The sequence below is a fragment of the Mustela nivalis genome (assembly GCF_964662115.1).
Source record: "Mustela nivalis genome assembly, chromosome: 1".
Taxonomy (NCBI): domain Eukaryota; kingdom Metazoa; phylum Chordata; class Mammalia; order Carnivora; family Mustelidae; genus Mustela; species Mustela nivalis.
The window spans coordinates 44,361,952-44,385,164 of NC_139020.1; the positions used below are offsets into that span (position 1 = coordinate 44,361,952).

At 36.0% G+C, this 23,213-nt stretch overlaps 1 protein-coding gene across 2 annotated transcripts in view; it reads left to right on the plus strand.

Annotated features, from left to right (window-relative positions):
- The first annotated feature begins 6,294 nt into the window (after nt 1-6,294).
- Nucleotides 6,295-23,213, plus strand: part of LOC309844750 (ephrin type-A receptor 6) — a 519,889-nt gene continuing 502,970 nt past the window's right edge. For both annotated transcript variants that reach the window (XM_082691954.1, XM_082691955.1), the window contains exon 1: nt 6,295-6,401. The gene's annotated coding sequence lies outside the window, so the exon portion shown is untranslated. The remainder of the gene's footprint in view (nt 6,402-23,213) is intronic.

Genomic DNA, 23,213 nt, shown 5'->3' on the forward strand with positions numbered 1-23,213 from the left:
TTTTTTTAACTTTTTATTTTTTATAAACATATATTTTTATCCCCAGGGGTACAGGTCTGTGAATCACCAGGTTTACACACTTCACAGCACTCACCAAAGCACATACCCTCCCCAATGTCCATAATCCCACCCCCTTCTCCCAAATCCCCTCCCCCCAGCAACCCTCAGTTTGTTTTGTGAGATTAAGAGTCACTTATGGTTTGTCTCCCTCCCACACCTTTCTGCTGGCAATTTAATGATATATTGAAAAACAATATAATTGATTACCAACAATTCCATCAAGAGTTTATCCCAAGAAAATAATCGTGAATGAGCATTAGCTATTTTACAACAAAATTAGTTATATTTTTGTTAAAACTATAAGGAAATAGAAACAATGTAAAGTGTAATAAGAGGAAATTGACTAATTAAATTACTATATATCATATATTTAAAGTACTATCCAGCTGTCAAAATGATTGTGTAGAAATCAACTTAAGAACACAGAAAGAAAGGGGCGCCTGGGTGGCTCAGTGGTTTAAAACCTCTGCCTTTGGCTCAGGTCATGATCCCGGGTCCTGGGATCGAGTCCCGCATCGGGCTCTCTGCTCAGCAGGGAACCTGCTTCCTCCTCTCTATCTCTCTGTCGTCTGCCTCTCTGCCTACTTGTGATCTCTCTCTGTCAAATAAATAAATAAAAATCTTAATAAATTAATTAATTAATTTTAAAAAAAACACAGATGTTCACATTTTATTAAATGAAAATAATGGTTTGAGATAGAATGTATATATGTGTTCATAAATAAAATTAAATGTTGTGTGTACATATACAAATATTTCAGATATATATAATATTAGTTGATATTTTTGTTAGTTTAATTGATGAAAAAATTTTGCTTATATGTACTCTGCAATTTTTTGCAGTGAACATGAATCTCCTTTGTTATTACTCCCATAGAATTTAATTATTTCACTTATGTATAAATATAGATTTTTTATATCATTTCATTTGAATGCTGTGAAGAGTGATGACTTAATAACTACAGGTCATTTCTGAATACCTGGAATGCGAGTAAAAGTTTTAACATCAGCAATTAGTATAGCTTTATTTATAATTAGAACATTGTGATAGATTAGATAAAAATGAGGCTACACTCAATTATGCTATTGTCCAGCTGTATTTTATGTCCTCACTATATTTTATGAATTGGAAGTGTCATCACCCTAGTTCAAAGTTTCTCAGACATGCATTTTGAGGGAAAGCAAAGGAATATTTCATACATTATTCGTATTCTTTACAAATTCATGTAAGAACAGGTATGTTATTCTAGATAGGATTTTCCTTTGTCAATATCTTTTATCTTCTTTCATTGAAAGTGATGACCTCATTTTATAATATTAAACATGTTAGCTATTCTTGGCTGTGTTGGTTGGCTGTGTGTGGTGTACATGTGTGCACACACATATACATGTATGTTTCCTGAACATAGCTTCAGATTAGATCCCGTCAGTCAGCATGGTAAATTTGTTCAGACTCCAGACCTTCCTTTTCCATTAAATTAACCAATCAATGTCTGAGGCAATCAATGGATTCTGCAGCAGCTGACATACATTCAGCAGCAGCCCAGTAGTAGGATTAGTTCAGTTCTATGGTATAGTTATAGGCTTTTTTCACAAGATAATATAGTGAACTCACTACTTGAAAAAACTTTTAAAGTACCAATAAAAAATAATCTGTTTTATATAGTTTTATAGATAGAATTATAAAAGTATATACCTGAAATAATTTTCTGTACCATTCTTTTAGAACAGTAGTGATCTACCTTTGCCGAGGTATTTTATTTTACAAAAGACCCCTTACGCTTTTCCTTTTCTTTTTTTAATCTTGAGATTGACTATCATTCTTAGAAATAAAAAAAAAAAGAGAGAGGCGTCTTCAAGGTTATTTTTAAAGCAGTGGAAACTAATATAGTGTGTTGTGTTTTCAAAAGTAGGGAATTGTTCTTGCATTTTAAGTTCTACACCCTGGACATAACTCCCAGTCTACTGTTTCCATGGCCTATGGTTTCACTGTCTGGATTGTGCTTCCTTTACTCAGATGTTCCTTTGCCATATCTGAAGTAAATATTAAAAAAATATGCCTTTCTCGGGAACTAAGCTGACCTCACAGTCTGCTTTCTGTTGGTAGAATTTGGGGCCCAATAGTTGTTTTTAAGTTTTTAATTTTTCTAATACAGACTTGTAGGTTTTATGGCAGTACAGCTCACAACTCTTAACAACTTGGTTATATTTTCATCCATTAAATCTAACCTGTTCCATGTGTTAAACTCATAAATCTTGTTCTAATGCCTCTCTCTCAATTTAACTGTCAGTACCTAGACCTTGGGAGAGCCAAAGTATCTTGGCTGTAGTATCTTTTCCCATAACCATTTTGTCTTAAAGGACTTATTGGGGACCAAATTAATCAGTTCAAAAGTTCTAATAAAGTATGTGGTAGTCTAGCCCTTGAGTTAATTTCTCAGCGTTTGCCACTGAAAACATTTCTCAATGGATAGAGATGAGAAACAACCAATTCTTTCAACCCTTCAAGACATGAATCTTGAGTAGCTATTTACTTCCACTGCCCTTTGCAAAACATCCAATTTCATGTGTGTGTTTGTGAGCTCATCTCTTCCTATGACATTGTCAAATAGAGCCAATAGCATTTAAAACACATTAGTAACATTTAATTCCCCAGTCTTTTCATCTAAAACTAAATGCCATTTGGCGTGTTATCAATTTACCCAGTGTTTCACCACCATATAATATTGGTTACCATCTTCCCAGCTCAGTAACTATTCTGTAGCCTGACCTAGGAGATGACACCACATATTTTAGAGTTTGGGTTTTTCTTTAATATAAACACCACATTTTTAGCACTAATTCATGTAATAAGTCTTCTACATTAGATAGTTTATGTTATGAAAACAAATGGCTCAAAATATCAATTGTGGCTTCAACAATAATCTCACCTCTTGTTTACTTTATATGTTTGCTATGGGGCTTAGCCCTATGGCTCTTCTTCATTCTGTAATACAGTTTGAGGACCACCCCTTTTCTGAGATTTGTTGTTGGGAGTCAGAAGGAAAGGAGAAATGGTAGAATGAAGCGATGACTCTTGAGGCTTCTACTTACAAATGACGTATATCATTTGTGTCCCTATTATATTGGCAAGACACAGGATCAACCTAATGTCAGTGGGTAGATAGGGTAGGGAGGAGCAGTTAGGGTAGTAAATGATTAGAAATAATTATACAATAATTGACACCTTCCTTCGAAATTAAGAGAATGCAAATTAAAATGTATAAAATATCATTTCACACATCCCTGATTGGTAAAAATCCAAAATGTTGATTTTACCATCCATCTTTGAAGATGTGGGGAAATAGAAACTCTCATTCATTGCCATTGAAACTATAAGCTGGCTTAATCACTGTAGAGAAAAATTTGGTAACACGTAGTAAAGCTGAAGATTATGTAGTCTATGATCCAGAAATTGCGTGTTTTCCGGTATATTTTCCTACATGCCTACCTGATAACATGTGCAAGGAGGTTTATCACAGCACTATTTTTTTTTAATTTTTTATTTTTATTTTTTTTATTTATTTTTTTTTAAAGATTTTATTTATTTATTTGACAGACAGAGATTACAAGTAGGCAGAGAGGCAGTCAGAGAGAGGAGGAAGCAGGCTCCCTGCTGAGCAGAGAGCCCGATGTGGGGCTCGATCCCAGGACGCTGGGATCATGACCTGAGCTGAAGGCAGAGGCTTTAACCCACTGAGCCACCCAGGCGCCCCTTTTTATTTTTTTATAAACATATATTTTTATCCCCAGGGGTACAGGTCTGTGAATCACCAGGTTTACACACTTCACAGCACTCACCAAAGCACATACCCTCCCCAATGTCCATAATCCCACCCCCTTCTCCCAAACCCCCTCCCCCCAGCAACCCTCAGTTTGTTTTGTGAGATTAAGAGTCACTTATGGTTTGTCTCCGTCCCAATCCCATCTTGTTTAAAAAACAAATTGTTTTATTTTTTAATTTATTTTATTTTTTTTTAGACTTTTATTTTTGTATTTGAGAGAGAGAGAGAGAGCACATAGTGGGGAGATGCAGAGAGAGAAGCAAGGAGCTTCTCATCCTGAACAGGGAGCCCAGTGCAGGGCTCAATCCCAGGACCCCAGGATCATGACCTAGCTGAAGGCAGATGCTTAACTAATTGAGCCCACTAGGTTCCCCAAAACGCAATAGTTTTAAGTAACATAAGTGATCAGCAATATAGAAATAAATTATAATATTTTCATATAATTGGATGTTAGACATCATTTACAGTGAATCAACTACATCTATATATTTTAACATGGATAACTTTTACAAATATTATTGTTGGGGAAAAAAACAAATTTCAGTGTTGTAAGTTGTCTGCCACTGTGACATTATTATATTCTATTTTGCTGAGGATACTAGAAACTTTTCTACAGGATGTCTGTAAATTCTGGACAGGTGAAAATATAACACCATGAAGGACAACTTCTATCTGTAAAAACTAAATAATATTATCTATGTTTTCAGACTTTATGGACACTATAGTATGAGATCTGGCAAAAAGTATGAGTGAAGATTATCACCATAACAATGTTTTTTAAATGTCTTAAATTGTTTAAGACATATAACTTGAAAAACACAAGCTTGCTTTCAGAGCACAGAATCATTCAGATGCTATGGAAGTTAGGTCAGGTAAGGTTAGTTGCCTAAATTATTATTGTTTCTAAGCAGGGACAATGAATAGTGAAATTAAAAACAATCATATAATTTTTTGTTGTTATTTTCTCCGAACAAAATTATAATGCTTTTTAAATGTATGGGCATTTCCATGTTATGATTTAGGCAAGAAATGGGTAAAGTAGAATGGAATTCTGATTATATCTCTTTAGAAAGATGAATGTAGCCTCAAAAATATCCTGTATCCCTACCTCCACTTTTCACCACAAAGTCCTTTTACTTTTAACCTTTTGACTTTAGAGATGGGAAATTATTAGAGTTTGCTCCAAGAGATGCTTATAATAATCATAGGTTTACTGTTTGCTTTTCAAATTTTAAGTCATTGTATGGTCTCTACTTAGTTCAGAAGTTTTAGCTTCTACGAAATAAACCATTTCTACTTTTAAAATACAAAACAAACAAACAAACAAACAAACAAACCATGTAATATTTCCAAGATGCTTATAGATTTCCTGGGGGTGGGGGGGAAAAAGAGAGAGTGAGTTCAGGGCTTTATAATTTGGTAGAACTTCCCTCACTGTGGGTGACAGTATATAATATGGGTGATGAATAAGGATCCAATTACACCTGAATGGAAATACCAGAATCTTTCATAAATTCTTTCATAAATTGACCCAAGCACTAGTGGTGGGCAGGGTCAGTAGAAACTGCTTATGAGAGTTTGTGTAATTTGAATATCTGTAGGGCCTAAGTGAGGACATGCTACAATTCTGAAAGAACACTACACAATGACCAAATCTATACTAGTAATAGGTACTATCATGTTTCATCCTTTCACTCTTACCACTTCAGAATTCACTGGCTTGTTGAGGCTAGATTTTATTCTTTGAAGAATTAATGTGCCCCAGGAGCAGCCGTCAGTGAATGACTGTTGTGAACAAACATCCCAACTTCCTCACTTTGGTGGGATAATTCTCAGGTGCCTGTTCTACTCTTGTCTCCCAAAGTTTCCCAGCTGGGTTAAACTCTGTAATCATCCATTCTGGTAGCTGGCTTAAAAACAACTTTTTAAGGTACTGCCTTCCTTCCTTATTTCATTACCCACCCAATCCCCAACCCGATCTGGCCCACTTTACTTTCCAGATAAATGACTTAGACTGGATGTTTATTTCAGAGTCAACATCTGAAGGAACCCCAATTAAGGTAAGAGTGTTGCCTTCTATATCCTAACTCAGCTTCTTAGCACAGTTTTAAAGGATGTATTATATTTCAAAGAGAAATAAGGAGACTCTTTAGTTAGAAGACATCTTTAAGGTGTCCTCAGATCTGAAAACATTGATGGAGCTGTAAGGATCCATTACAGGAGGGAAAAACAAACAAACAAACAAACAAACTGTGACTTTGTTTAAATTCTGTGACTGTTTAAATTCCCCTGGTGCGGTCATCTATATCTGGCATAACTTTGATTCTAGATTCAGCATAATCGTGAGCTCTCCTCTGCTTGCTGTTCCAACTTCCAGCTTCTAAATTCTAACACAATAACTACAGAGCTCCCTATCCCTGGCTTCACTTTACTAAGTCTGCATAGGCTGTGATATAAATAGCACTCAGGATTGCTCAGCTGCATCTTAAGAAGACCTAAGGGGATAAGGTAAAACGAGTGAGTACTTTGCTTTGGCCCTTTTAATTCCTAAGATTTTCAATTGGCTGAAGGAACCAAAACTAAGTTTACATAGGGATAAAAACCAAACTTAACAGAAGGGAGATTTTCTTACTATTCTTTCCTTTGCTTCATGTTCTTGAAATAATAAAGCCACTTTTAATGAAAAGTCATTAAACCAAAGATTTAATATTGAAAGTGCCAGTGTCTGAATACATTTCATGTTTAAGAATGAACTCAAAATTAGAGAAACAAAATCGTTTTCACTGGTTTGAAAGTCGATATTTCTGTCTGTATAATTTCCTCCTCCAACTTGGATGGCAACTGCGACACAGAAGGGTCTGGCATTTATTCAGCCTGCTTCTCCCTCTGACCCGCCCCCTCTTATGCTCTCTCTATCACACACACACACACACACACACACACACACACACACACACACACACACATACTGTCTCTCTCAAACAAATAAAATCTTAAAAAAAAAAAAAAGGCTAGTACTCTTGTTTCCTTTAAGAGTTTGCTTACCTACAGTTGAGCTGAGTTTACTGGCCAAGCAGAACATCAGAGTCCTGAGGCATTAGGGTTGTTGGTATAGCAAATATGAGACAAAGAGAAAGTTGGAAGAGAGTTCTCCTGGCTCCTTAGGTCTCCTTCCACCTTAGCTAGTGGCAAGCATCTTGCTTGAAAAGAGTAATATAATAATGAATTTGTTTTTTGTTATTATTAAACCATTAATGAGAGATGGCTGGGAACTATGACTTTTTTCATAGAAAGGGGACATGATCTGGGGGTGAAAGCAAGGCAATTATCTGGGTATTATTTTTTTCCTAATTTCATTCAAAATTGTAGAAATGGGTTACAGGGAACACACCTGTCCTGTCATGGTACTTATCAACCCTGGCTGCACATTAGAATAATTAGAATAACCTTGGAAACTTTGGAGAATGCCCTCACCTTCACTTCCCAGAGATACTGACTTAATTGGCCTGAGGCATGACTAGGCCACCAATAACTTCCAGAGTTCCTCAGGTGATTTATTTTATTAACATGTAATGTCCTTAGGTGATTTTAATCTGCCCCTGGGGTTGAGTGTTGGAGGATTGAATTTAGAGCAAGACAGTATGCATTCTGTCTTTGCCTGGTTTTGCCATCTTTGTCAGTCTTAACTTGTGTGGAATCATATTAGTTCTTTAAACAACCAATGTTTAATTCCAGATATTGACATGTATTTACAATGTAAAAGATACAAATATGAATCTGGAAATTGTCTCTGACCTCAAGGAATTCATGAGCTACTGTACGGGGTTGGGGATGACCACAAGTTAACTTAAATATGGACCTTAACTGATGCAGATAAATCATGGAGAACAATGGCAGCAACAGCTGTCCTGTTAGATAGAAAAATCTCAAGCTCATGAAGAAACTCAGATTCGAGGCCAACTTTGAACAAGGGTATTCTAGGCTAAAGAGCAGTATTTCCAAAGGCTCTGGAGGATGTAGAGTATGTTTGGGAACCAAAAGTAGCGTAGGGTGGCCACACTAATTGACACAATAGGCAAGAAGTTATGAAGGCTTCCCAGGACCAAATTGTGAAGGGTCTTAAATACCAGGCTCTCATTCACACATGACAACTAATAGAAATGTGATAGCAATGTCAAAAAATTTTGTTTACGTTTTGAGAAATTGTTCCCAATTACCATCTAGACTCCTACCTGTGTCAATGCTACAGAGTGGTTTTAATTGACAAAAACCAGGAATCAAACTCAAGTTTGAAAGCAGAATGCATTAAGTTTTAATCATCACTCCATATTGTCTCTAGGTTCTATGTATATTGCAGTGAGATAAATCCTTCCTACCTGATAAAGTGGCTGTGACTGATTGAATGAGATGCTGCATGTATGGTGTTTCACTGCCTACCTGATACATATTAAGTGCTCAGTAAATTATGTATTTCTGTCCTGTGATGCTTTCAATCTGGCAGCCTCTGTGTCTGTGTTCCCTCCAGCAATGCAAGCATGCACACTCAGCATTTTCCCTTGTGCTGCTTAGTTACACAATGACTGACAGTCTCCATTACCCAGATTCATAGTATAGTTTCTCAGTTCTCTCATCCAATTTAATTCAATAGGTGTTTGCTAAGAGCTTACTAGTGCACAGCAGACCATTTAGGAGGCCTGCAGTTGGATATAAGAGGACACAAAGATGAATATGACATAGTCTCTGCACGCCAGGAGCCTGCAGTCTAATGGTTGAAATAGATATATTCATAAACACTTAATAAAAAGCCAGTGTGGACGTAGCTTTGATTACCTGCTGAAGGCAGAGATAAGGAAGTTGTAAAAATCTGAGAGTTCTGTGCAGTTTATTTTTTAATTAGGCCCAAGCATAATGGCTGCTTTAGGTTGGTTGGAAACATTTGGCAAAAAGCCTAAGGTACTGTGGTTCAAAAATTATACATGATTTATAATCAAATTGCATCTTAGGAAATAGAAGAAAACATGTCTAATTGCTGTTTGTGAATTTTATCTATTTTTCAATAACCAAGAAACAAAAACTAATTTATCAGTTAGACATTGGTACTGCATATCAAAATGAGTGTGTTCAAGATATCAAGATATATTTTATAGAATTCAGTAAATGAGAATTTCATTTCCTCCAATAAATTATCAAGAAGTGACCCTTGTCAGTGTCTCTAAAGTCTCTTCAAATCATTGAAGTACTTTACTCATGAAACACATCTATAAAAAATGTGACAACATAGAAAATTGTCTTGGGGAGTCTTTTGATTTGCATTAGTTTTGCTTCTTTAATCTTAAATATCTTATAAAGTATTTAAATTATTTTTTATAGTTACAGTCAATATAACCAAACTGAAATTTACTTGAAACCTATAATCTATTAATCATATTTACAAAAACTTGAATTCTTAATTCAGGTACTTTTATTCTCTATCCACTGTGCATGGCACCTGATTCACATTAGCTTACCTTCTATTAAAAATAAAAATATACAACCATTGGGGCTTTATTTATTGTTAAAGTAAACATGTCTAAAAAACATGTCTAAAGTAAACATGTTTAAAAATATTATCTAATTAGGAAGGATACTTTGCAGAAAGCAAATATTGAGTTCTTTGCAATAATTTAATAACCTCTTTTTTTTCAAGTTAAAGGAACAGAATTGTCTTTTTTATATAACACTAAGATATCGTAATTAAACTGCTGGCATCTTTCATCTTGCAGCTCTGCCTCAGTGTTCTCATCTGTAAGGCAATAATACATATTGAATAAAGCTAATTCTGGCTTCCAATCTTAATTAAGAAAGTGCTGTTATATGCAGCAACACATAGCCCTTACATTTCCCAATACCCAATACCCAGTGAAGACATAAATTCCTCACTGCCTGAGTTAACACTGGCACACAGGCACATAAGGACCAGAATCTTCATCACTAGCTCATAATTTTTGATTGCTCATCGTTGGCAAGTTACTCTAACTAGGCACTCTAATGGGTACACACATCACCAAACATGCTGACACCATTGCTTTTACATCTGAGGGTTCCACGAAGGCAAAAGAAGCCTCAAGGAGATGACAGAGTAATGGGGAAAACTGCATTTTATGAAGTAAGGAAAATTACTAAAAGGCTAGAGACATAAATGAATATTGCCCCTCAGATAGAACTCTTGTATATACTCTTCATGCAAGAAACTCTTTTATGATACTCAAAATAGTCCCTCTTTCTGAGAACAAAGATCATGTTTATTGTAGAACTAAGAGAGAACTGTTGAAATTGTTTGAGAACATTCTGAAGAAGTCCAAGGTCCAAGCTCTGGTAGGGGCATCCTGAGGGTATGTTAAAGAAAGAATATTAAAGAATTTATCTTCTCCAGAAAAAAGTGATAACAATTTACTGATAATTGACCTGGAAGATAATTGACCCTATATTGACCATCAGAGTCATAATCACCCATTCAACAAATACTTACTGAGTAAACTCGTGTTGCCAAGTTCTGTTCTAGGCACAAGGGATAAGTCATAAACAAAAATGATGTTTTCTGGTCTCAAGAATAGCAATAAAAACCAATTAAAAAAACAAAATTTAATCTTCTAGTAATATTATGCAGAGGATAAGAACACATGATGTGATAGAATCTACTTAGAAGATCAATTCTAATGCACAAATATCTGCTGTATTCCAGAGGAGAAAGAGGGACAGTATGACTGGGACAAAATGAGGGTAGAGGAGGGGATTGGAGAGGTAGGCAGGGTCCAGATTTTACAGAAGTGCATTTTAAGCTATGTAAGCAATATAGATTTTATTCAAAATGTAATTCTAACAATTAAAGGGTTTAAACAGTGAGGTGAAAATATTTTACTCTAAAGTCTCTGCCTGTACATGCTGACTTACATTTTTAAGAAATTGCCCTGACCATAATGTAAAATTTATTGTAAGGTCCTGGGTGAAAAGTAGAATCATTGGAATCATTTAGGCAAAAGATGATGGCAATGTGGACTTGGAGATAAAGGGATAGATATAGCATCCATTTGGGAGTTAAAGACACAAGAATGATGTAGAGATTTGCCAGCTGAAGGCAAAGTTGGGCCAACATAAGACGTTTGACATTTATACAGATTGTTCATAAGTAGGGAAGTTGCCACAAAACAAGTCATTAACCAAACCATAGTGTTTTTACACCAAAAATACTACAGGTGGCATGGATTATGATGCTTCAAGAAGAAGGAAAGAGATAAGAGAAAGCTGATGAAATATTTAAGGTGTAGGGATCTGAGGCCCGATTGTAGTGTGGAGGAAATCTTTCCTCCAGGAAATCCAAGCCGTCAGAAGGCAGGAGTTCTAAATCCACCCCTGGTACTGTTCCAATGTGAAATTCTGAGGAATGAGTGTATCTTTCTAAAGTTTTGTGTCCTTTGTAAAACAAGAGTTTACTGTGGAGTATTATCTTATAGTTACTAATAACTTAAATATTTCATCGTCCCTATTGTATTAGTTTTTTACTTCACAAAAGGACAGGTGAGTGGCCCCTGGGTGGCTAATTCAGTTAAGCATCTGCCTTCAGCTTAGGTACTGGTCCTGGGGTTATGGGATCAGCTCAGCAGGGATCTTGCTTCCCTCTCCTTTTGCCCTTCCCCTGCACTCATGTGCTCTCTCTCTCTCTGCTGTCTCTCTCAAATAAATAAATAAAATATTTTTAAAAACCTTAAAAAAAGAAAAATGTGTGAGACATGTATGATAAAAGTTATATAATTGTGTGTTTTAAATAATTTTTTCATCAAATTATTAACTATTTTAAACCTTGAAAATAGTCCAGAACTTTGAAAAGAGTAAATTTTATTCATATGAAAGGCAATACTGTTTAAGAAATGATGAAATTATAAAATATTTGCCTTATGTATTGAGTAACTATCCACTTTCCAAATAGCAATTTCATTTTTTTTAAGAGTTATTTATTTGAGAGAGAGAGAGGAGAGGCACGCAAGTTGGAGGAGGGGCAGAGGGAGAAAATCTTCAAGCAGACTCCTTGCCAAGCACAGCGACAAGGGGCTCAACCCCAGGGGCACCTGGGTGGCTCGGTGGGTTAAAGCCTCTGCCTTCGGCTCAGGTCATGATCCCAGGATCCTAGATCGAGCCCCACATCAGGATCTCTGCTCAGTGGGGAGCCTGCCTCCCTCTCTCTCTCTGCCTGCCTCTCTGCCTACTTGTGATCTCTGTCTTTGCAGGTAAATAAATAAAATCTTAAAAAAGGGGGGTGGGACTCAACCCCATAAACCATGGGATCATGACATGAGCCAAAATCAAGAGTCAGACACTTAACTGACTGAGCCACCCAGGGGCCCCAATAGCACTTCACTTCTCACGTGTTAAGCTCCCAAAATATAAAGATCCCTTACATGATTAGATAAAATCATATATAAGGGAATCATTACACAGCACTTACTGTGTAAGAGATACTAAGTACTTTAGAAATATCAACTCAATTATCAAGCTACCCTTATAAGATAAATGCTGTTTTTTTTTTAATTTTTATTTATATTTTAAATTTCTTTTCAGTGTTCCAGAATTCATTGTTTATACACCACATCCAGTGCTCCATGCAATATGTGCCCTCCATAATAACCACCTCCAGGCTTACCCAACCACCCTCCCACCACCCCTCCAAAACTCTCAGATTGTTTTTCAGAGTCCACAGTCTCTCATGGTTCATGTCCCCCTCTAATTTCCCCCAACTCCCTTCTCCTCTCCATCTCCCCATGTCCACCCTGTTATTCTTTATGCTCCACAAAAAAGCAAAACCATATGATAACTGATTCTCTCTTCTTGACTTATTTCACTCAGCATAATCCTTTCCAGTCCCGTCTATGTTGATATAAAAGTTGGGTACTCATCCTTTCTGCTGGAGACATAATACTCCGTAGTATTTGAACCACATCTTTCTTATCCATTCATCCATGGAAGGGCATCTTTGTTCTTTCCACAGTTTGGCAATTGCTGCTATGAGCATTGGGGTACAGATGACCCTTCTTTTCACTACATCTGTTTCTTTGGGGTAAATACCCAGTAGTGAAATTGCAGGGTCATAAGAAAGCTCTATTTTTAATTTCTTTCTTTCTTTCTTTTTTTTTTTTTTTTTTTTGACAGAGATCACAAGTAGGCAGAGAGGCAGGCAGGGGCGGGGGGAAGCAGGCTCCCCACCAAGCAGAGAGCCTGATGCGGGGCTGGATCCCAGGACCCTGGATTCATGACCCAAGCTGAAGGCAGAGGCTTTAACCCACTGAGCCACCCAGGCGCCCCTATTTTTAATTTATTAAGGAATCTCCACACTGTTTTCCAAACTGGCTACACTAACTTGCATTCTCACTTACAGTAGAATAGGGTTGCCCTTTCTCCACATTCTCTCCAACACACATTGTTTACTGTCTTGTTAACTGGCCAGTCTAACTGGTGTAAGGTGGTATCTCAATGTGGTTTTGATTTGAATCTCCCTGATGGCTTGTGATGTTGAACATTTTTTCATGTGTCTATTAGCTATTTGTATGTCTTCATTGGAAAAGTGTCTGTTCATGTCTTCTGCCCATTTTTTGACATGATTATTCGTTGTGTGTGTGTTGTGTTTGAGGAGTTCTTTATAGATCCTGGATATCAGTCCTTTGTCTATATTGTCATTTGCGAATATCTTCTCCCATTTTCTGTGGTTCCTTATTTTGTTGACTGTTTCCTTTGCTGTGCAGAAGCTTTTGATCTTGATGAAGTTCCAAAAATTCATTTTTGCTTTTGTTTCCTTTGCCTTTGGAGACATATCTTGAAAGAAGTTGCTGTGGCCAATGTCGAAGAGGTTACTGCTTATCTTCTCCTCTAGGATTCTGATGGATTCCTGCCTCATGTTGAGGTCTTTTATCCGAGGTCTTTTATCCATTTTGAGTTTATCTTTGTGTATGGAAAACGGTCAAGCTTCATTCTTCTATGCATAGCTGTCCAATCTCCCCAGCACCATTTATTGAAGAGACTGTTTTTCTTCACTGTACATTTTTTCCTGCTTTGTCAAAGATAATTTGAACATAGAGTTGAGGGTCAATCTCTGGGTTCCCTACTCTGTTCCACTGGTTTTTGAGTCTATTTTTATGCCAGTACCATGTTGTCTTGGTGATCACAGCTTTGTAGTAAGGTTTGAAATCAGGCAATGTGATGCTCCTAGTTTTGTTTTTCTTTTTCAATATATCCTTAGCAATTCAGGATCTCTTCTGATTCCATACAAATTTTAGGATTGTTTGCTCCAGCTCTTTGAAAAATGCCAGTGGAGTTTTGATCGGAATGGCATTGAAAGTATAGATTGCTCTAGGCAGTATAGACATTTTAACACTGTTTATTCTTTGGAAGCCTGGGTGGTTCAGTGGGTTAAGCCTCTGCCTTCGTCTCGGGTCGTGATCTCAGGGTTCTGTGATGGAGGCCCTCATCGGGCTCTCTGCTCAGTGGGGAGCCTGCTTCCCCTTTCTCTCCACCTGTCTCTTTGTCTACTTGTGATCTCTCTCTCTGTCAAATAAATAAATAAAATCTTTTAAAATAAGATAAAATAAAAACAATGTTTATTCTTCCTATCCATGAGAATGGAATGGTCTTCCATCTTTTTGTGTCTTCTTCAATTTCTTTCATGAGTCTTCTATAGTTCCTCAAATAGAGATCATTTGCCTCTTTGGTTAGGTTTATTCCAAGGTATCTTATGGTTCTTGGTACTATAGTAAATGGAGTTGATTCTCTAATTTCCCTTTCTGTATTTTCATTGTTGGTGTATAAGAAAGTAATTGACTTCTGTACATTGATTTTATATCCTGCCACATTACTGAATTGCTGAATGAGTTCTGGTAGTTTAGGGGTGGAGTCTTTTGGGTTTTCCATAGAAAGTATCATGTCATCTGCAAAGAGAGTGCTTGACATCTTCATTGCCAATTTGAATACGTTTTATTTCTCTTTGTTGTCTGATTGGTGTTTCTAGGACTTCTAATATCATGTTGAACAAGAGTGGTGAGAATGGGCATCCTTTTCATGTTCCTGATCTCAAAGGGAAGGCTCTCAGCTTTTTACCATTGAGGATGATATTTGCTTGGGTTTTTCATAGATAGATTATATGAAGTTGAGGAATGTTCCCTCTATCCCTGTGCTTTGAAGTGTTTTAATCAGGAACGGATGCTGGATTTTGTCAAATGCTTTTTCTGCATCAATTGAGAGGACCATGTGGTTCTTCTCTCTTCTCTTATTGATTTTTTCTATCACATTTTTTGATTTGTGAATGTTGAACCACCCTTGCAACCCAGGGATAAAACCACTTGGTCATGGAGGATAATCTTTTTAAAGTACTGTTGAGTCCTATTAGCCAGGATCTTGTTGAGAATCTTAGCATCCATATTCATCAGGAATATTGGTCTGAAATTCTCCTTTTTGGTGGGGTCTTTGCCTAGTTTGGGGATCAAGATAATGCTGATTAAATAAAATTGAATATTCAATTCAATAAATTCAATAAAATTGATAAATTTCAATAAAATGATTCAATAAAATTGAAGCAGAAGAAAAACTCCCAGACTCTTCATAAAAAGAGTCTGGGAGTTTTTCTTCTGCTTCACTACTTTGAAACAGTTTCAGTAGAATAGGTATTATTTCTTCTTCAAAAGTTTCATAGAATTCCTCAGGGAATCCATCAGGTCCTGGGCTCTTGTTTTTTGGGAGGCTTTTGATCACTGCCTAATTTTGTTACTAGATATTGGTCTATTCAGATTGTCAATTTATTCCTGATTCAGTTTTGGAAGTTTATAGTTTTCCAGGAATGCATCCATTTCATCTAGTTTGCTTAACTTAGTGGCATATAACTGTTGACAATAATTTCTGATGATTGTTTCTATTTCTTTGGTGTTAGTTGTGATCTCTCCCTTTTCATTCATAATTTAATTAATTTGGGTCTTCTTTTCTTTTGGATTAGTTTGGCCAGTGGTTTATTGATCTTATTGATTCTTTCAAAAAAACAGCTTCTAGTTTCATTGATGCATTCTACTGTATCTCTAGTTTCTACCTCATTGATTTCTGCTCTAATCTTGATTATTTCCCTTCTTGTATGTGGAGTTGGCTTAATTTGTTGTTGATTCTCTAGTTCTTTAAGGTGCAAAGAGAGCTGGTTTACTCTGGATTTTTCAATTTTTTTGAGAGAGGCTTGGATGGCTATGTATTTCTCCCTTTTTGCTATATCCCATAGGTTTCTCCCTCTTTGCTATATCCCATAGGTTTTGGATTGAAGTGTCTTCATTCTCATTGGTTTCCATGAATTGTTTAAGTTCTTCTTTGATTTCCTGGTTGATTCAAGCATTCTTAAGCACGGTAATCTTTAGCTTCCAGGTGTTTGAATACCTTCTGAACTTTTTCTTGTGGTTGAGCTCCAGTTTCAAAGCATTGTGATCTGAGAATATGCAGGGAATAATCTCAGTCTTTTGGTGTCGGTTGAACCCTGATTTGTGATCCAGTATGCAGTCTATTCTGGAGAAGGTTCCATGTGCACTTGAGAAGAATGAGTATTCTGTTGTTTTAGGGTGGAATGTTCTGTATATATCTATGACGTCCATCTGATCTGAAGTGTCATTCAATGGTCTTGCTTCTTTATTGATTTTCTGCTTGGATGATCTGTTACTGAGAGTTGTGTGTTAGGTCCCCTACTATTAATGTATTCATATCAATATGATTCTTTATCTTGATTAACAGTTGTCTTCTGTAGTTGGCTGCTCCTGTATTGGGGACATAAATATTTACAATTGTTAGATATTTTTGGTGGATAGACCCTTTAAGAATGATGTAGTGTCCTTCTCTACCTCTGACTACAGTATTTAGTTTAAAATGTAATTTATCTGATATGAGAATCGCTACCCCATTGAGGCCCATTGGCATGAAAAATGCTTCACTTTCAGTCTGGATGTATCCTTAGGTTCAAAATGGGTCTCTTGTAGACACCATATGGATGTGCCCTGTCATTTTATCCAATCTGCAACACTGTGCCATTTTATGGATGCACTTAGGCCATCCATGTGGAGAGTGATTATTGAGAGATACGATTTTATTAACATCGTGTTACCTGTGAAGTCTTTGTTTCTATAGATTGTCTCCATAAATTTCTGTTCAATGATATTCTTTGTTTTTTTTCCTCTTTTATAGAACCCCCCCTTAATATTTCTTGTAGTGATGGCTTAATGGTCACATATTCTTTTAAACTTTGTCGGTCTTGAAAGCTCTTTATCCCTCCATCCATTTTGAATGTCAGTCTTGCTGGACAAAGTATTCTTGGCTGCACGTTCTTCTCCTTTAGTGCCCTGAATACATCAAGCTCTTTCTGGCTTGCCAGGTTTCTGTGGATAGGTCTGGTGTTATTCTGAGGGGCCTTCCTCTGTACATAAGGAATCTCTTCCCCCTAGTTGCTTTCAAGAGCTCCTGTCTAAATTGCAATTCATTATTTTCACAGTGAGGTTTCTCGAGGTCTTTATAGATTCTGTGATTTTGGGGGGAAAACTTTCTGCCTCTAGGACACGAATGCTGCTTCCATTCACCAGATTGGGAGGAATATTTTCATGGAGAACGTGTTCAACTATATCCTCTAGTCTTCTTTCTTCTTCCTCCCCCTCAGGGATTCCAATAATTCTGACATTGGAACGTTTCATGGTGTTATTTATTTCCCTAATTCTGTTTTCATGGTCTCTAAGCTGTTTGTTCCAGGCCTCCTCTAGATCTTTTTTCTCTATCGGTTTGTCCTCTAGGTCACTAATTCTGTCTTCTGCCTCAGTTACCCTAGCTGTTGCTGTTTTTACAATTACTTCATAGATGAGAAAATGAGACATAGAAACATTCACTGATGTTCCTAAGGTCACATAGTTAATAAGTGGATGGGTCAAGATTTTAATCCAGCATATCTGGCACTAGGGTCTCTGCCTCTAAATATTACTTTATATCTGAGGTTGATAAAGGAAGGCTTGTATTCTTGAAAATTTAACAGAGAAAAAGTTCCTGGATTTATATGATAAATTATTCTCCATCATCATGAGGAAAAGAACAAGACACTCAAATCCCATAAAAGGAATTGTGAAGAAATGAAGAAGAGACTTCTTAATCAAACACTCTAGTGCACTTCAGCAGAATTGATTGAATAAGAAAACAAACAAACAAACAAAGATTTCTGTGTCAAAAGCCCCAAACCCTATCCACAGTGATAGGGTTGCCATCATTAAGTATATTAAATATTTAATAGATATTATTTTTAAAGATTTTATTTATTTATTTGGCAGAGAGAGACACAGCAAGAGAGGGAACACAAGAAGGGGGAGTGGGAGAGGGAGAAGCAGGCTTCCTGTGGAACAGGGAACCCAAGCTGGGCTCAATATCAGGACCCTAGGATCATGACCTGAGCCAAAGGTAGACGCCTAACAACTGAGCCACCCAGGCGCAACTTAATGGTTATTTTTAAAACCACACTTAATCTCTACCTTGTTCTTTGTCCTCATATTTTAAAAATGATTTTTTTTTCATAATGTCACTTTTTCCTCTTTTCACCACCACCAACCTTGATGTTAAATATTTCTTCTCAGGATCAATTCCTTGGTCTTCTACTCGGTCTCCTTGCTTCTTACCTCAGACTACTTTAATAGATTTGGTACACTGTCAACTGATTCCCATTTAAATTACACTTGTGTTTCTTCATTCAAACACTTCTGTGTTCTTTAATGTAAATATGAATTGCTTTAAGCTATTTTCTAAGCCTCTTGATCACCACCCCCCATTAACTACTTTATATCTCCCTTTCCACTGTCAACTCTTTATTCTATTCAAGCGGGTTTCTTCTCTGTGTTTAGGAATTTGTGGTACTCATTTTCATTTTGCATCTTTTTTTTTTCACATTCTTTTTCCTATTTTACCTTTCCATGGAAAAAGACCAGTTAAAATGCCACATCTCTAGGCTGATTTTAGCTACTGCACTGCTTATTAACATGTTTCTTCTTGAAAGTCTAGGCATTTATTATCCCTACCATTCATGAGGGGTTTAATCATATAGTGTCTAATATTATCATATAACTCGAGGTGTATACTCATTACCTCTTCACTGCATCTTACACAATCTCTACCCATGACTTCTCTATTATATGCTGAGTGAATAGTAACTGCAGTCAATTATGCATTTACCAAAGTTGTTCCACTTGAGAATAATCAAAGGTGATTGTACTTGAAAATGCAGTATCAGCTAAATGGTTTTTGCAATAGCACTGTTATTTTTATATTAATTTTCCTGTTTGTAAAGGTGCAAAAAAGGAAAATTACACATGCATTCAAATTAAAATATGCAGTCAAACATGGAAGCTGAATATATTTGTCAATACAGCAATTTGAGACAAAAGTTCTAAAATTGTAGACCTCAAAATAAAAGTGTGTATTACAATTTGGGATTAATTTTCTAAATTGTCAGTACTTGAATATAATATTTCTTTCATAACAGACATAGTAAAATTTTATGTTAATTCCTGGTAACTTTTGAAAGTGTTTCTGCCTCCTTGAAGCTGTATCAGAATATTTGTAATTTATTAATATTTGCTGTATATTTAAAAATTAGTTTTGTAAGTCAAAGAATATCAAAAACCAAAATGTTTTTGGTTATTCATTTAACAAATATTTGTTGAACACCTAATATATACTAACCACTGTAGTAAAAAAATGAGAATTTTAACACAAAGATAGTTTACTCTTACAAGTGCTCACACATTGGCGTTGAGGATCCTAGAATCATAACACTGCAAAAACAAATATCTGCTTAAATGGAAGTCCATGTAATATACACTTGCAACAAACATGAAAGACGAATTGTTCATGTTGATAATGAAATTTTGGGGCTCAATAACTATTTACCTAGGTATCTAGAGTATGAGTATGTCCCAATTTAAGGAAATGTGATACACAAATGCATAAGATAGATTAATTAGAGAGTTTGGAGCTGCATAAAGGAAAGTCTGCTAAGAATTACACTACTGTGTTTAAAATATTTATACATGCATGGATATAAAAGACTTACACAAAATTTGATGAGTATATAGCTTCTGATTAATGAGATTTATAGCTAAAATTGAAAACTGTCCTTATGGTTCCAGGTTTTCCAATGGCAACACTTATTATGAAATGCTCATGATGGTTCATGAAATGGTTCATGAAATGCTATAACTGGTTTTTCAGAAAAGCTCATGCTTGTTGTGAAAAATTATATTATCCAAGCACTAGCTTACAGATGATCTGCCTGTGTGCAAAAGAGTCGTTGGGAAATTTAGTCTCAGGCCAATGGCATTAATACATGGAATGGATCTACCTGTTGGAACTAGGTATGAACCAAGTTAAGAGACCATATTCTGGTCTGAAACATCACATCTGTACAACCCGCACATCATAGTCTCTGCTGATTACACAGCCATATAGAGCTATTGCAAGCAATGCATTGAAGGTAGTGAATCTTGAGTGTCTGCTGTTGCCGCATGTTGAACGTGCCTTTATGATCCATGAGACTCTGTTATACCCAAACCATGCTGGATCAGTGTAGGTACTCTGCTTGTCCTGGATAGAAGATGCTGTTCTAATTTACTTCAATTTAGTATTTACAGAACATTCTAATGAAATGTGAACCAAGGTTTCAATACCCTGTTTTAAAATGGTAACAGAGGTGAGGCAGCTGGGTAAGCATCTGGCTCTCACTTTGGCTCAGGTCCTAATCTTATGGTTGTAATCTCACATTTATGAGATTGATTCCTGCATCAGGCTCTGAGCTTAAAGTGGAATCTACTTAAGATTCTCTCTTTCCCTCTCCCTCTGCCCCTTTCCACCATTCTCTGTCTCTAAATAAGTAAGTCTTAAAAAAATAAAATAAAATTTTAATAGAAATGTGATAAAGCAAATACTGTTTAGTAACATCATTAGTTGTTATTCAACATAAGAATATTAACTGTGATATTGAATGCAAAGTAAAACAAACTATAAGTATGAAATTCAAGCACTTGGGTTTTATTATAGAGGGCTACTTATAGTGGAAAAACATTGGAAACACCCATTAATATTTCAGCTAATGATATAAGTAATCATTTTGAACATCTACAGAAAATAGGAAGAGATATTATCTGAATATTTACTAATGGAAAAAATGGTCAATGAAAAGGTTTAAGGAAACAAACCATAAGTGACTCTTAATCTCACAAAACAAACTGAGGGTTGGTGGGGGAAGGGGATTTGGGAGAAGGGGGTGGGATTATGGACATTGGGGAGGGTATGTGCTTTGGTGAGTGCTGTGAAGTGTGTAAACCTGGTGATTCACAGACCTGTACCCCTGGGGATAAATATATATGTTTATAAAAAATAAAAAATTAATTAAAAAAAATGTTAAATGATATTATAGTATTTTATCTTTATAGTTTTTAAGCAAAGAAGGTGGTGAATATTTTGGGTATCTACTCTTCTTAACTTTATTCTATAATATCTCAAATAATTTTGACTAATTAGTATATTAATTATGTATAAAGTTAATCCATATAGCTGATGTTTGAGCTTCTGCTATGTCTGCAGTATTGTCCCAGTGCAATAGCATATATAAGAACCTTACTTTTAAGTAATTTACAATATAGTTCTTAAATGACATAAATAACAGGTATCAAAATGTGGAATACAGATGATAATTGCAATGACAGATTACTTAAGAAGAGATGAATTTGTGTGCCAGGAATATCTTCTAACATATTTATATATACATATGTATGTGTATGTGGATGTTTGTTTATATACATTTACATTCACATAATAACAAGGTATTGTCCCAAACAAAATTTGGGCTAAAGAATCAGAGAGACCTTGTTTGAAATCCTAGCTTGCTCATATAACCTTGAGCAACTCTTAAAGCCTTCCATCTCCTTATTTGTAAAATGAAAATGTTGATACCTACATCATTGGATTTTTTTTAAAGATTTTATTTATTTTATTTGACAGAGATCACAAGTAGGCAGAGAGGCAGGGAGAGAGAGAGAGGAGGAAGCAGGCTCCCTGTTGAGCAGAGAGCCCGATGCGGGGCTCGATCCTAGGACCCTGGGATCATGACCTGAGCCAAAGGAGGCTTTAACCCACTGAGCCACCCAGGTGCCCCCATCATTGGATTTTTGAAAGACTTAAATAGAATAATGTTTTTAAACACCAATTCATTGTGGACAAGAAATTGTGATTATTATATTAATTATCGATATGCTTGATAACTCTATAAAAAGAACATGTACACTTTTCTTGTTAGTAAAATTTTTATAGTGTATAACTCAGCAATTTTTACATAGTTTTCTGCACCATTCAGCTACAGAAATACCACAAATACATGACAGCGGGACATTCACAATTGTCAGATTGAAGAATGGATTATAAGTTCGCTGCTAAGCCAGCAGAAGATATGGTTGTCAAACTTTACTGAGGTGTCAGAGTACTTGAGACTTAGAGCAATGATGAGTTAGTTTGCTCAGTGTTCAAATCATGCATGATGCAAGCCATTTTATGATGCATCTGTTCTTTAATTCTAGGTTGAAAGATAAAATGTCTTGCTTATTTTTTTCTATAAAATGGGGTTGTCACAAACGTGTTTTTTATGAAATAAAAGTTGTGAAATACATTTTTATTTCTAATGGCCTAAATAAAGATATACTTGTTTTGCTTCTTAGGAAAAAAGATAAGTGTCTAAGAAGACATAAAACCATTAGTTAGAATTGTTCCTATTGATTAAATTCTACAAAAGAGTATTTTTTTTAAGATTTTATTTACTTATTTGACAGAGAGAGAGATCACAAGTAGGCAGAGAGTCAGGCAGAGAGAGAGAGAAGCAGGCTCCCCGCTGAGCAAAGAGCCCGATGTGGGGCTTGATCCCAGGACACTGAGATCATGACCTGAGCGGAAGGCAGCGGCTTAATCCATTGAGCCACCCAGGCGCCCCAAGAGTATTTTTTATTATGACATTTATTTATAATCCAAATACCATCACCAATTATTCTCTAAAAGTTGTGGTTCATTCCTTCACTGCTCTGAGTTACAGCATAGGTACATTCCAGATAATGAGCCAACCAGTGTACTCTATGATGAGAACTCATACTACAGACTAAAAAGGACTTGGGTCATAACTTTGGCTCTCCTACCATTTGACTTTAAGCAAGTCTTTCAGTTACTCAGTGTGTCATAAGAAAATATCCCCAAAATTTAATGCCTTAAAATAACAACTCATTT